Below are 15,805 nucleotides of genomic sequence, written 5' to 3'. Positions count from 1 at the left end.
GAGCTCACTGAAGAACAGACTGCAATCTCTTCGCTCTGAGGCAGAAGGTTGGAAACGATCTCTTCAGCTCTGACTCTAGGAAGAGACACAGAAAGAAACCAGGGAAAGCCGCCAGAGAACAAAAGCCCCCCAAAACCGGTTTTCACTGAGCCCATCCCCTGCCAGAGGGGCAGCAGATCCCTCCCCCAGAAGACAGGCTGGGAAAACAAGAGGCTGGCAACCCTAGGGTCCCTATAAAACAGGTACATCTTGATTGGGTTGTGGTCAATAATTTGGACTCTGTACATTTCCTCAACCACCGCTCAACAGAATGACTAAGACGAGGAACCCCCAAAATAGGAAAGACTCAGAAAGTGTGACTTCTGCCACAGATTTACAAATGGACACAAATATAACCAAGATGTCGGAGATGGAATTCAGGGTAATAATTGTGAAGACAATAGCTAGAATGGAGAAATCGATTAATGGCAACATAGAGTCTCTAAGGGCAGAAATGAAAGCTGAACTGGCAGAACTTAAAAATGTTATCAATGAGATCCAATCTAATCTAGATAATCTAACAGCTAGGGTAAGCGAGGCAGAAGAATGAATTAGTGATCTAGAAGACCAATTAATAGACAAGAAGGAAAAAGAGGAGGCCAGGGAAAAACAACTCAAAATCCACGAAAATAGTATCAGAGAGATAAGTGACGCCATGAAACATTCCAGTATCAGAATTATTGGGATCCCTGAGGGGCTGGAGAGAGAGAGAGGACTAGAAGATATATTTGAGCAAATTGTAGCTGAGAACTTCCCTGATCAGGGGAATGAAACAAACATTCGTGTCCTAGAGGCAGAGAGGACCCCTCCCAAGATCAAGGAAAAGAGTCCAACACCCCAGCATTTAATAGTAAAACTGGCAGATCTTAGAACCAAGGAAATCATCTTAAGGGCAGTTAGAGGGAAGATTCCTTACATACAGAGGGAGTACCATCAGAATAACGTCAGACCTATCCACAGAGACCTGGCAAGCCAGAAAGGCCTGGCAAGACATATTCAGGGTACTAAACGAGAAGAACATGCAGCCAAGAATATTTACCCGGCAAGGCTCTCATTTAGAATGGAAGGAGAGATGCAGAGCTTCCAAGACTGGCAGAAACTAAAAGAATATGTGACCACTAAGCTGGCCCATAAAAGGAGAAAGACCCCAAGAGTGATATAGAACAGAAATTTACAGGGACAATCTATAAAGACAAGGTCTTTACAGGCAACATGATGACAATAAATTCATATCCTTCAATAATCACTCTCAACGTGAACAGCCTAAATGCTCCCATAAAACGGTACAGGGTTCCAGACTGGATAAAAAGACAGGACCCATCCATATGCTGTCTACAAGAGACTTATTTTGAACCTAAAGATACATCCAGACTGAAAGCAAAGGGATGGAGATCCATCTTCCATGCCAATGGACCTCAAAAGAAACTGGGGTAGCAATTCTCATATAAGACAAATTAGATATTAAGCTAAAGACTGTAGTTAGAGACACAGAAGGACACTATATCATTCTTAAAGGCTCTATCCAACAAGAAGACCTAACAATTTTAAATACCTACACCCCCAGGGCGCCTGAGTGGCTCAGTTGTTGGGTGTCTGCCTTCGGCTCAGGTCACGATCCCAGAGTTCTGGGATCGAGCCCCACATCGGGCTCCCTGCTCAGCCGGAAGCCTGATTCTACCCCCAGCTTGTGTTCCCTCTCTTGCTATGTCTCTCTCTGTCAAATAAATAAAATCTTTAAAAAAAAATACTTACACCCCCAAAATGGGAGCAGCCATCTACATAAGCCAACTGTTAAGCAAAATAAAGAGTCAAATTGATAACAATACATTAATTGTAGGAGACCTCAATACTCCACTCTCAGCAATAGACAGATCATCTAAGCAGAAAATCAACAAAGAAACAAGAGCTTTGAGGACACACTGGACCGGATGGACCTCATAGATGTACACAGAACATTCCACCCTAAAACAACAGAATACTCATTCTTCTCGAGCGCACATGGAACTTTCTCCAGAATAGACCACATACTGGGTCACAAATCAGGTCTCAACTGATACCAAGAGATTGAGATTATTCCCTGCATATTCTCAGACCATAATGCTCTAAAACTGGAACTCAATCACAAGAAAAAACTTGGAAGAAATTCAAACACTTGGAAGCTTAAGACCACTCTGCTTAATAATGTTTGGGTCAACCAAGAAATCAAAGAAGAACTTAAATGATTCATGGAAACCAATGAGAATGAAAACACATCAGTCTAAAACCTATGGGATACTGCAAAGGTAGTCCTAAGGGAGAAATACATAGCCATCCAAGGCTTACTCAAAAAAATAGAAAAATCCCGAATTCACCAACTAACTTTACACCTTAAAGAACTAGAGAAAAAGCAACAAACAATGCCTAAGCCACGCACCAGAAGAGAAATAATTAAGCTTAGAGCAGAGATCAATGAATTAGAAACCAGAAACACAGTAGATCAGATCAACGAAACTAGAAGCTGGTTCTTTGAAAGAATTAATAAGATCGATAAACCGCTGGCCAGACTTATCCAAAAGAAAAGAGAAAGGACCCAAATTAATAAAATTATGAATGAAAGCAGAGAGATCATGAATAATACAAAGGAAATAGAAACAATTATTAGAAATTATTATCAACAACTATATGCCAATATGCTGAGCAACCTGGAAGAAATGGATGCCTTCCTGGAAACCTATAAACTACCAAGACTGAAAGAGGAAGAAATTGACCACCTGAATAGGCCAATAACCAGTAACAAAATTGAAGCAGTGATCAAAAACCTCCCAAAAAACAAGAGTCCAGGGCCTGATGGATTCCCTGGGGAATTCTGCCAAATGTTCAAAGAAGAAATAATACCTATTATCCCAAAGCTGTTTCAAAAAATAGAAACAGAAGGAAAGCTTCCAGATTCATTCTATGAGGCCAGCATTACCTTAATCCCCAAACCAGGCGAAGACCCCATCAAAAAGGAGAATTTCAGACCAATATCCCTGATGAATATGGATTCCAAAATTCTCAACAAAATCCTAGCTAATAGGATCCAACAATACATTAAAAGGATCATCCACCATGACCAAGTGGGATTAATCTCCAGCATGCAAGTGTTCTTCAACATTCGAAAATCAATCAATGTGATAGAACACATTAATAAGAAGAGAGAGAAGAACCATATGGTCCTTTCAAGTGATGCAGAAAAAGCATTTGATGAAATACAGCATCCTTTCCTGATTAAAACTCTTCAGAGTATAGGGATAGAGGGAACATTCCTCAAGTTCATAAAATCCAACTATGAAAAACCCACAGCGAATATCATCCTCAATGGAGAAAAGCTGAGAGCCCTTCCCTTAAGATCAGGAACACATCAAGGATGCCCACTCTCGCCACTATTGTTCAACATAGTACTAGAAGTCCTAGCAACAGCAATCAGACAACAAAAAGAAATAAAAGGTATTCAAATTGGCAAAGAAGCAGTCAAACTCTCTCTCTTCACAGATGACATGATACTTTATTTGGAAAATCCAAAAGCCTCCACCCACAAATTACTAGTAAAACTCATACAGCAATTCAGTAGTGTGGCAGGATACAAAATCAATGCACAGAAATCAGCTGCTTTCTTCTACACTAACAATGCAACTGTAGAAAGAGAAATTAGAGAAACTATTCCATTTACAATAGCACCAAAACCCGTAAGATACCTCGGAATAAACCTAACCAAAGAGGTAAAGGATCTATACTCTAGGAACTGCAGAACACTCATGAAAGAAATTAATGTAGACACAAAAAGATGGAAAAATATTCCATGCTCATGGATTGGAAGAATAAACATTGTTAAAATGTCTATGCTACCCAGAGCAATCTATACCTTCAACGCCATCCTGATCAAAATTCCAATGACATTTTTCAAAGTGCTAAAATTTGTATGGAATCAGAAAAGACCCGAATCGCCAAGGAAATGTTGAAAAAGAAAAAAGCTGGGGATATCACGTTGCCTGATTTCAAGCTATATTACAAAGCAGTGATCACCAAGACAGCATGGTACTGGCACAAAAACAGACATATAGATCAATGGAACAGAATAGAGAGCCCAGAAATGGACCCTCAACTCTATGGTCAACTAATCTTCGACAAAGCAGGAAAGAATGTCCAATGGAAAAAAGACAGTCTCTTCAACAAATGGTGTTGGGAAAATTGGACAGCCACATGCAGAAGAATGAAACTGGACCATTTCCTTGCACCACACACAAAATTAGACTCAAAATGGTTGAAAGATCTAAATGTGAGACAGGAGTCCATCAAAATCCTAAAGGAGAACACAGGCAGTAACCTCTTCGATCTCAGCCACAGCAACTTCTTCCTAGAAACATCGCCAAAGGAAAGGGAAGCAAGGGCAAAAATGAACTCTTGGGACTTCATCAAGATAAAAAGCTTTTGCATGGCAAAAGAAACAGTCAACAAAACCAAAAGACAACCGACAGAAGGGGAGAAGATATTTGCAAATGACATATCAGATAAAGGGCTAGTATCCAAAATCTATAAAGAACTTATCAAACTCAACACCCAAAGAACAAAGAATCCAATCAAGAAATGGGCAGAAGACATGAACAGACATTTCTGCAAAGAAAACATCCAAATGGCCAACAGACATATGAAAAACTGCTCAACATCACTCGGCATCAGGGAAATCCAAATCAAAACCTCAATGAGATATCACCTCACACCAGTCAGAACGGCTAAAATGAACAAGTCAGGAAACGACAGATGTTGGCAGGGATGTGGAGAAAGGGGAACCCTCCTACACTGTTGGTGGGAATGCAAGCTGGTGCAGCCACTCTGGAAAACAGTATGGAGGTTCCTCAAAAAGTTGAAAATAGAGCTACAGTATGACCCAGCAATTGCACTACTGGGTATTTACCCCAAAGATACAAATGTAGGGATCTGAAGGGGTACGTGCACCCTGATGTTTATAGCAGCAATGTCCACAATAGCCAAACTGTGGAAAGAGCCAAGATATCCATCAACAGATGAATGGATAAAGAAGATGTGGTGTATATATATACAGTGGAATATTATGCAGCCAATAAAAGGAATGAAATCTTGCCATTTGCAACGATGTGGATAGAACTGGAGGGTATTATGCTGAGTGAAATAAGTCAATCAGAGAAAGACACGTATCATATGACCTCACTGATATGAGGAATTCTTAATCTCAGGAAACAAACTGAGGGTTGCTGGAGTGGTGGGGGGTTGGAGGGATGGGGTGGCTGGGTGATAGACACTGGGGAGAGTATGTGCTATGGTGAGCGTTGTGAATTGTGTTAGACTGTTGAATCACAGACCTGTACCTCTGAAACAAATAATACATTATATGTTAAAAAATAAAAAAAAAAGGATAGTAGGAAGGGAAAAATGAAGGGGGGGGGGAATCGGAGGGGGAGATGAACCATGAGAGACTATGGACTCTGAGAGAAAAAGTGAGGGTCCTAGAGGGGAGGGGGTTGGGGGGATGGGTTGGCCTGGTGATGGGTATTAAGGAGGGCACGTACTGAATAGAGCACTGGGTGTTATACGCAAACAATGAATCATGGAACACTACATCAAAAACTAATGATGTAATGTATGGTGATTAACATAATTTTAAAAATGTAATAAAAAATAAAATAAAATAAAATAAAATCTTTTGTCCCAGTCCTGACAATTCCAAATTCCTTCCGATATTAGAGCTCAGAATCTTCTTTCCTCACCAGTGCCCCATGTGGCTTTATTGCAGGCAATGGAAGCAACATACCTTGAGATCTTGGGAACTCAGACATACGTACACGAAAAAAAAATTAAGAACTCAAACAGTTTGAAATGAAGCAGTCTATGATAGGGCACAAACCTTAGGTTTTGCAACACAACAGAGGTATAGTTTCCAACCCTAAGTGTGCAAAAGGCCAATCATTTGGGGTACAGAGCACAACTAAAACACCTGCCAAAAACAGCTCCGCAGGTTCTGCCACTTGGAACAAGTCCTTGGTAGACTACAAAAACAAAATAACCAGAAGACAGGGACACAGCACTGGAGTCCTTCATCAAAGTCAGACAGTCTTCCTCCCAGGGCTGCATGGCCAGCCTCTGCAGAGAGCAGGACAGCCAATGCAGACCCTAAAGCTTCCTCCTTGGAGTGATTTGACTCACGAAGCTGACGGCTGTCTCAGGTAGTTTAAAGAACAAGAGAGGTTTTTTTTTTTTTAAGGATTTTATTTATTTGACAGAGCGAGACGCAGCGAGAGAGGGAACACAAGCAGGGGGAGTGGGAGAGGGAGAAGCAGGCTCCCTGCTGAGCAAGGAGCCCAATGCGGGACTTGATCCCAGGACCCTGGGATCATGACCTGAGCCAAAGGCAGACGCCTAACGACTGAGCCACCCAGGCACCCAAGAGAGGTATTTTTTAACAAATCCTCTTGTAATGGTTGAAATCCCAGCGTCCATTCGTATTCATTTTAGAAGCTGGCACCCATTGCTTAAGGGACTGGTAATAAAACTGACAATCTGCTACAGTGGAACTCATGCAGGTGTTATTAACTTTAACCAAATTGATCTCAACTAGATCACTGTCAGAGATGATATGGTAACAATCGATTTTTTTTTCCAGCTCCGAGAGCATTATCAGTTGACTTATTTCCATTTCTCCAGTCTTTTTTTTTCCTTTCGCTTGAAGGTTTATGGCAGCATTTGTTTCTTCCTGCTTTCTCATTCCAATTTCTAAATAGTAAGCTTTTGAGCACAATATTTAGGGAGGAGAGGCAATGCAGCTTCAAAAACAACTCATCCAGCCCATAAATTTGGCAGCTGTAGAATATGTTTAAACAGGCATTCAGAAAGAAGGGCACTCTGAACATGATGCATTTCAACCATGCATTATGGACTGTTATGCCCACTGTTATGGACAAACTGTGCCCCCCAAATTAATATGTTGAAGCTCTAACCTTCAGTGTGACCATATTTGGAAGAGGTAATTTTATTTTTTTTTAAAGATTTTATTTATTTATTTGACAGAGAGAGAGAGCACGAGAGCAGGAACACAAGCAGGGAGAGTGGGAGAGGGAGAAGCAGGCTTCCTGCCAAGCAGGGAGCCCGATGTGGGACTCGATCCCAGGACCCTGGGATCATGACCTGAGCCGAAGGCAGACGCTTAACGACTGAGCCACCCAGGCGCCCCTGGAAGAGGTAATTTTATAGAGGCTATTAAGATTAAATGAGGTCAGAAGAGTGGGCTCTAAAGCTGTAGGACTGGTGTATTTATAACAAGAAACATCAGGGATACACACACAAAGAAAAGGCCAGGTGGGACACAGCGAGAAAGCAGCCATCGGCAAGCCAAGGAGAGAGGCCTCAGGAGACCTGACAACACCCTGAACTTGGACTTCCAACCTCCAAAACTGCAAGAAAATGAATTTCTCTTGTTTAAGCCACCCAGATCTGTGGTATTTTGTTAGGATAGCCAGGCTGACTAATGCACCCACCTACCCAGAGGATTGCAGTGCTGTGCTGTTTCCTGATGGGCTTGGGAAGAGCACAGCATGTCTTCTATCAGCATCAAGGTGAATGGAGGCGCCAAGCTGCATATTCCAGGCACACACATCCTGTTCCACATACCTCGCATGTGCATCTGCCTCTCCCACTGTGCTCGCCTATATCAGCAGCCAGTGCAAAAATAAAGGCCTTACAGCGAAGGATGGAGTGTGGGACTCTGGTATGTCTGGCCCTGGCCCTGCAGTTTCCTAGCACCGTGACCTTGGGCAGTGTGACCTTGGGCAGTGAAGCTCCACAGACTTCAGTTTTATTACCTGGATGATAGGGTGAACACCACCTGCTTTTGAAAGTTGTTACAATGATCCAACCAAGTAATGAATATGAAAGTATCTTGTACAATGTACAAGGTAACAACTAATAACAGGCGTAGTAAAGCTCTGACAGTGGAATGTTGGTTCCTTAAAGTACAGGCCCTGCACTCAGGTAGGCCTGAATCTGAGTATGCTTTTCACTTTCTTCTTACAAACAATGTATTGTAGGCAGGTTATTTAATCTTTCTAGGCCTTATAAGTTTGTTGAGGGTTAAATATAATACTATATGTGTATATGAACTACCATAGTGATTTTTGATTAAGGAATGTGCATTATTATTTCTTGTCCTGATTCCACCGACAATTCCCTGTGTGACATTGAACTCACCCTTCTAAGCCTGTTTTCTCATCTGGATGCTAGGACTTCCTTCTAACATGCAATCATTTAAAAATAATGGACGTTGTGGCTATATTGTGAGGCTGATTAATAATTCAGGCTTCTTATGTAACTGTGAAATAAAACTTACAAATCAGGACCAAAAAAAAAAAAAAAAAACTAGTGAATTGATTTGAAAATGGTTCTCCCTAAGTATACAGGGTCATGAATAGAAAACCAAGTCTCATGAATCTTTTTCCTCCAGACCAATTCGTCATTGCAGAAATGTATATCATGTACCTACTCTGTGCAGAGCACACTTCTAGAAGCCAAGAATGCTGCCGAGGCAAGCTCATAAGTGGTAAACCATACAGTTCAAGAGCATTCACTGCTGTGCTTTGCAGAGGACTCTAGGATAAATCCAGCAAGAGCAAGCTCAGCATTGAGAGGAGGTTAAAAATGCAGAGTTGGAGGTCAGTCTCCAATATTTACAAGGTGGAACAATTCCAAATGAGCACAGCTCCGCTGGCCTGGGGCTTTTAGGAGAGCCAAAGCCATGTGGGCCTCTCTCCTGGTGGGAAACCCTCCACCCCGACCTCATGGTCCCGCGCCAAGCATGCTGACAGAGGTTATCCAAGCTTGTCCTTACTTAACTTCCCAAATCACTGTCTTTCTGAAGCCACAACCAGGCCAGGAGGTCAGGCAATGAAATCAACCTCCCTGTGTGGGTGTGTTGGTTTGTTTTTTCTCATCTGTGAAATGAGATCTACTTCACAGGGTTTTTCTAGTAATAAAATTAGATAATATATGGCAAAATGCTTATAGAAGCCTCACAAATACAAATGCTCATCATTGCTGCCATCATTTGTCTCAGAGAGCTCCGCCATGTGAAACCACCCACTTCAGCCTGGCTCTGCAGCAGATAGCTGCCAGAAATATCAATAGCAGCAATTTTTCCAGTCATTGTTCAAATTCTGCTTAGTGTTCATTATTACCTTTATTGACTTAGCCCAGCTGCAGGCACCAGCCCAGCTCCATCATTCTGTCACCAGGATTTGGCTGGGCAATTTGTGGTTTCCAAAGGAGAAAGGATGGGGGAGCAGGACTGCAAGTATGATTCAACAGCACACCCTGAGGACATCCTCCTCCCCACATGTCCTCTGTCCTGGCTAGGCCCCTATAGAGCAGGGGCAGGGCTGTTCCTTTCTGATCCTGGGGTCAGGAGGGCACACAGCACTGGAGTCTATGTTTGTAATCAGGAGAAGAAAACTTCCGGAGGGCCCATCACCACTTCAGTATGAGCCCTTTACAGAAGCAATGTGATGTAGTGGAAGTAACAGTAATAATGCCCTCTGTTTGCCAGGGAGGTCCTATGTGCCTGGCTCTCTGCAGAGGCTTTAAAAATTGCCTAGATTTGAATGCCAGCTTTGCCCATTCCTAGCTGTGTGGCCTTGAGAATGTTACTTAGCCACTCTGTGCCTCAGTTGCCTCATCTGTAAAATGTTTCTGTATTATTTGGAGGATTACATAAATATATAGCATACAAAATGTACAAAAATGGAAATATATAAAGTATAAATATGCAAAATATATACTATATAATATATAAAACTGTATAAATATACAAGACAACCTATGTGTCCTATGTATATTATTATTTTGCCACTATCATTATCATTATTATAAATCTCCTATATTCATTTCCTATTGTGGCTGTAACAAATTACCACAAAATTTGTGACTTAAAAATGACACAGGTTTATTACGTTACAGTTCCAGAGGGCAGAGGTTCTAAAGTTAAGGTGCCAGCAGAGCTGTGTTCGTTCAGGAGGCTCCAGGGTAGGACGTGCTTCCTTTCCTTTTTTGGGTTCCAGGGGCACCTCCATTCCTTGCTCATACCCCTCTCCTTGCATCCGTCCAACCTCTACTTCCATGGTCCCCTCTCCTTGACTCCAATCCTCCCACTTTATTACAAGGACTCCTGTGATTTCGTTAAGCCTAACAGCGTAACCTAAGATGATATCCCCATCTCAAGATCCTTAACTCAATCACATCTGCAAGGGAAGGCAACATATTCACAGGTTCTGAGCATTAGCATGGACACATCTTTGAGGGGCCATGATTGGGCCTCCCACAGCTCCCAAGAGTGATATATTTGCATGGGGATTTTACAGTAAGGAACAGAGTCTTGGAGGAACTGCAAAAAGCTAAAAATGCTAGACGTGGGTTCCAAACAAAGGTCAGCCCTGTTGTAAAACCCATATTCTTTGTACCAGCTGCTTCTAGACATGGAAATGGAAGCTCTGAGTTGGCATCCCAGTTCTGCTTCAAGTTGCCCAATGGCTCTGAGCCACTAAGAGGTGCCAATGAGAGCGTGGCTCTGAAGTGGATTTAAACTATGTTTCACAAGTACAAGGCATCCCTGCCCCTTGTGTGGGGGTCCAGATGGGGAAACTAGGGCCCAGGGAGTGGAAGGGCTTGCAGAAGACACCTAGTAAGGAAATGGTAGAGCCAAGATTTTACACCAGATCTGCTTGACTCCAAAGAAAATAAAAGCCATATTCAGTGAAAACTATAGTTTAAAGAGTCATGGCAAAAGAAATGTGCTTTTGTGATTCTCAGCTGGAATATATATGGTGTAACCTTTTCATACTCTCATATACATAACCTTTCAAGTACAAAGCATAAAGTGCTTCTATTCAGTCTTGTACTTTATACTTTCAACATGGACACATTTGGGGTTGAGAAGCTGGAACTGACATCTGAACACAGAAGGAGAAGGTAAAGAAAGGGGAAGGTTGAGAGAGGACATGCTTGGAAACTCAAACATCGTGACCCCCTCATATAAGCAGAACCCTGACTGGTTCACCCACTTCTGGCAGAAAGGACAAGAAGACACCTTAGGATAAGAGGATGACGTTTAGGGCCAATTAAATCAGGCTCTTCCCACTGCGCTTGGTAGATGGCAGACTTAAAGAATGTATTTCTCTCCTCTTGCCCCAGTTAGGGACACAGATTGAAAATCTAAGTATGTCTGAATGGGGGTAAGTTAAGTCAAATGAATTAAGAGCATTGGCTGGCTCCTAAGAGGAACTGAGCACAACCTTGCCCATAAGGTTGGCCTCCAAGGGGCATGGAATGTGACGGTTTGGATCATGGATCAAATCTCCACTCTGCTTTGTTATACTGAATGAATTTTTTTAAGTTTTTATTTTAATCATCTGGTGCCCATCACAAGTGTCCTCCTTAATCCCCATCACCTATTTCACCCTTCCTCCATCCACCTCCCCTCTGGTAACCAGCAGTTTGTTCTCTGTAGTTAAGAGTTTGTTTCTCGGTTTGTCTCTTTTCTCCCCCTTTGCTCATTCATTTTGTTTCTTAAGTTCCACATATGAGTGAAATCATATGGTATTTGTCTTTCTCTGACTTATTTCACTTAGCATTATACTCTCTGGTTCCATCTGTGTTGTTGCAAATGGCAAGATTTCACTCTTTTTTATGGCTGAGTAATATTCTCTTGTGCACACACACACACACACACACACACACACATCTTCTTTATCCATTCATCAATCAATGGACACCTGGGCTGCTTCCATATCTTGGCTGTTGTAAATAATGCTGCTATAAATGTTGGGGTGCATATATCCCTTTGAATTAGAGTTTTTGTATTCTTTGGGTAAATGCCCAGTAGTGCAATCACTGGATCATAGGGTAGTTCTATTTTTAACTTTTTGAGGAACCTCCATACTGTTTTCCAGAGTGGCTGTACCAGTTTGCATTTTCACCAACAGTGCAGGAGAGTTCCTCTTTCTCCACATCCTCACCAACACCTGTTGTTTCTTGTGTTGTTGATTTTAGCCACTCTGACAGGTGTGAGATGACATCTCATTATAGTTTTGATTTGCATTTCCCTGAAGATGAGTGATGTTTAGCATCTTTTCATGTGTCTGCTGGCCATCTGTGTTTCTTCTTTGGAGAAATGTCTGTCCATGTCTTCTGCCTATTTTTAAATTGGATTATTTGGTTTTTGGTGTTGAGTTATATCAGTTTTTTATATCTTTTGGATACTAACCCTTTATCAGATATGCCATTTGTAAATACCTTCTCCCATTCAGTAGGTTGCCTTTTAGTTTTGTTTATTCTTTCCTTCACTGTGCAAAAACTTTTTATTTTGATGTAGTCCCAATAGTTTATTTTCACTTTTGTTTCCCTTGTCTCAGGAAACACATCTAGAAAAAAATTGCCACAGCTAATGTCAAAGAAGTTACTGCCTGTGACCTCTTCTAGGATTTTTCTGGTTTCAGGTCTCATATTTAGGTCTTTAATCTGTTTTGGATTTATGTTTGTGTACGTTTAAGAAAGCGGTGCAGTTTCATTCTTTTGCATGTTGCTGTCCAATTTTCCCAACACCATTTGTTGAAGAGATTGTCTTTTTCCCATTGGATATTCTTTCCTGCTTTGTCAAAGATTAATGGGCCATATAATTGTGGCTGTATTTCTGGATTTTCTATTCTGTTCTATTGTCCATGTGTCTATTTTTGTACCAGTACTGTGCTGTTTTGATTACTACAGCTTTGTAATATAACTTAAAGTCCAGAATTTTGATGCCTCCAGCTTTGCTTTCATTAAATTACACTGGATGAATTCTTAACCTCCCTGAGCCCCACTCTTCACCTATGAACAATGATGTATGTTCCTCAGGGGTTGTTAGGAGAAAAAAAATGAAAAACCATCTGTAAACCACTTAGCAGAGGGGCTAATACATCACATGCACTGAAGTGATGATGGCTTATGTTAATTGACATCTTTCACATTATAACTCAGGGACCTCTGACCAACCCTGGCATTCCTATTACAAAATGTAAACTCAGCAGAATGCATAATCAGAAGTTTCTAGGTGCTTATTCCAAAAACTATTCAAGTAAGAGAAAATAGAAAAATATACCAAAATGATAATAGTTAACATTTATTAAGCATCTGTGGTTTTCCAAGTACTCTTTTAGATATTTTATGTATATTAATAATTTAATCCTTATATAACCATGAATATAGATTTAATATCAACCCATTTTAGAGATGATACAACTAAGGAACAGAGTTCACACTGCTAGGAAATGTTAGGGCCAGGATATTAATTCAGGCAGTGTGGTTCCATAGCCTACACATTTTACAACTACACTAAGGTGGCCATATAGTTTACCATACAATCCAGGACACTTTTTAGCAAGAAAAGCAGGCAGAAATCCGGAGTGTCAGGCTAGCCAGGACATAATTGCCATTCTAGCTCTATTATCCACGTATAGCCTTCAAGAGCATAAATGGATCTTAGTAATCATCCTCTGCATGTATATAATGGGAAAACTTTAATGCCTGTCTCATGGCAGGTACTCAATAAATTTATGTTGAATGAATGAATGAGTGAATGAGTTGAGTAACTTGTCAAAAGGCTAAAGTATAGGGACGCCTGGGTGGCTCAGTCGGTTAAGCGTCTGCCTTCGGCTCAGGTCGTGATCCCAGGGTCCTGGGATCGAGTCCCGCATCGGGCTCCCTGCTCCGCGGGGAGCCTGCTTCTCCCTCTGCCTCTGTCTCTCTCTGTCTCTGATGAATAAATAAATAAAATCTTTAAAAAAAAAAAAAAAAAAAAGGCTAAAGTATAATTTTCCATTATTCTTATGATGTGATTGCATAGCTCACAATATCTGGGTTGAAGTTGTCTGAACATTTTCCTGTACTTTCTTTCATAGGACAGATAGTGACTATTAATTGCTTCAGGATTCATTCCAGAGATAAAGCAATTTACTAGGGTGAATGAGGAAAGGATCTGAGAGCACCACATTGTTAGACAGACAAATGAAACACTGTGCCTGCAGGAGAGTCAGGACGAAAGATTGACCTCTGTCTCCTTGGCAATTTATGTGTAAGAAACAAATCATATCTAGTCCCTCTATATTCCATATTGCCCCATGACATCAAAGAATGTTTTGCATATTTTTTCTACTCAGGTATTGTCAGCAGGTGCCTTTGGGAAATAAAATAATACCTAATATTCATGGTGCTTATTATACACCAAGTATGGGTCTCAACCACTTTACATATGTGAACCGTTACCATCACCTATAAGGCAGGTACTGCTGTTATCCATTTTACAGAGTAGGAAATAGGCATAGCTAGTAACTGACAGGGCTGGGAATTAAGTTGAGAAATTATGAATTTAAATAGTTCCAGAATCCATGCTCTTCACTACTCTGCTCTGTTGCCTTCTTACGCTGATGCAAATAATCAGCTTTTTTATGAGAAGGATCCAGATGAATACATGGAGGAGGGGGAGAAAGAAGAGTTACAGAAAAGAATTACTCACTGAAAGAGACAGGAAGCTCTCAGGAGAGAAAAAAATAACAGTTGTGGAAAGATGGGAGTTACCAACCTTGTGGGCTGACTATGGGGAGATGTTCCCTGATATCAAGAGAGTGAGAAACCAGTAAAATTTTGGAGAACAGCTATTTCTTAGGTGGAGGATTTTGAGAGTATCAGCAATGAAAAGAAAAAATTTAAAAGTTATTTTCCTGTGTTCTAAAAATATACTTCACCACCATCCTAAAAGTTAGAAGTGATTTTTAAGAGGCCTAGGAAAGTTTTTTAATATATTTAAACTGTGTGTTTTCATAGAATGTCTGTTTAAATTGACACAAATTTGTTCCATTTGGGTTTCATATATAGTATCCCATCTTGTCTGTACAATGGGACTATGAGGTAGATGAAGAAATTATGGATCAGAGAAGTAATTTGCTTAAGGTCACACAGAAAGTAAATACCAGAGCTAGGATTTGAACTTAAGTCTGACTCCAAAAAGCCCTGTTCTCACTATGCACACTAAATTGGTTTGTTCCTCCTGTGACAAGGCCAAAGTTCACACAGAGACAGGGAAAGATCTAGAATATCAGTTTTCATTCAACTTTAATTCTAGTGATGTTATAGCTTCCCTTATTACCTACATCTCCTCCAAAATGCATATATGTACACTCTCAGGATATTTCACACATAGAAAGAAGGGAAATTCTAGACTGGAAGAAAATGATAATTTCCAGAAGAATCCCTTTCAAATGTTACTGATATTTGACCTTGAACCTCACCTTTTTCAAAAATGAAGACACATGAAATAAGATATATCTGCACATATTACATACACATATATGTACATACATATATGCAATAGGCCATTCTTTGACCTTATGGTGAAATGGAAGGCCATACACTATATTGGTTAACAGCTCTGCTTTGGTGGGAGACACTTGGATGTAATACCAGTCTGCCTTTCAGTATCTATGTGATCATGCACATTTAATTCAACTACTCTGTGTCTCAACTTTCTCACTGGTAAAATAAGGGTAATTTTTCCTTCTTATAGTGTTGTGCTGATTAAATAATATATGTAAGCCACTTAGCACAGGCCTGGCACCATAGTAAGCATAGAATAAAAGATTGCTTTTATTATTTCAAATAAAACCTTTCTGTTGTTACCAGAATTAAGTTATCAAAATTAGTT

The 15,805-nt window shown here is 40.7% G+C and overlaps 1 long non-coding RNA gene across 2 annotated transcripts in view; it reads left to right on the top strand.

Moving 5' to 3' along the window:
• LOC118542007 (uncharacterized) overlaps positions 1-15,805 on the top strand; it is a 272,540-nt gene that overhangs the window by 196,990 nt on the left and 59,745 nt on the right. The window contains exon 2 of one of the 2 annotated variants that reach the window (XR_013442512.1): positions 7,096-7,266. The exons of the other annotated variant lie outside the window; for it this stretch is intronic. This is a non-coding gene — a long non-coding RNA (uncharacterized LOC118542007). The remainder of the gene's footprint in view (positions 1-7,095; positions 7,267-15,805) is intronic. 2 annotated transcript variants of the gene reach the window in all.

Source organism: Halichoerus grypus, chromosome 11, assembly GCF_964656455.1.
Source record: "Halichoerus grypus chromosome 11, mHalGry1.hap1.1, whole genome shotgun sequence".
In the NCBI taxonomy this organism is placed as follows: Eukaryota; Metazoa; Chordata; class Mammalia; order Carnivora; family Phocidae; genus Halichoerus; species Halichoerus grypus.
Note: the sequence above shows the minus strand (reverse complement) of the source record. Positions and strands in the feature narration are given on the sequence as shown.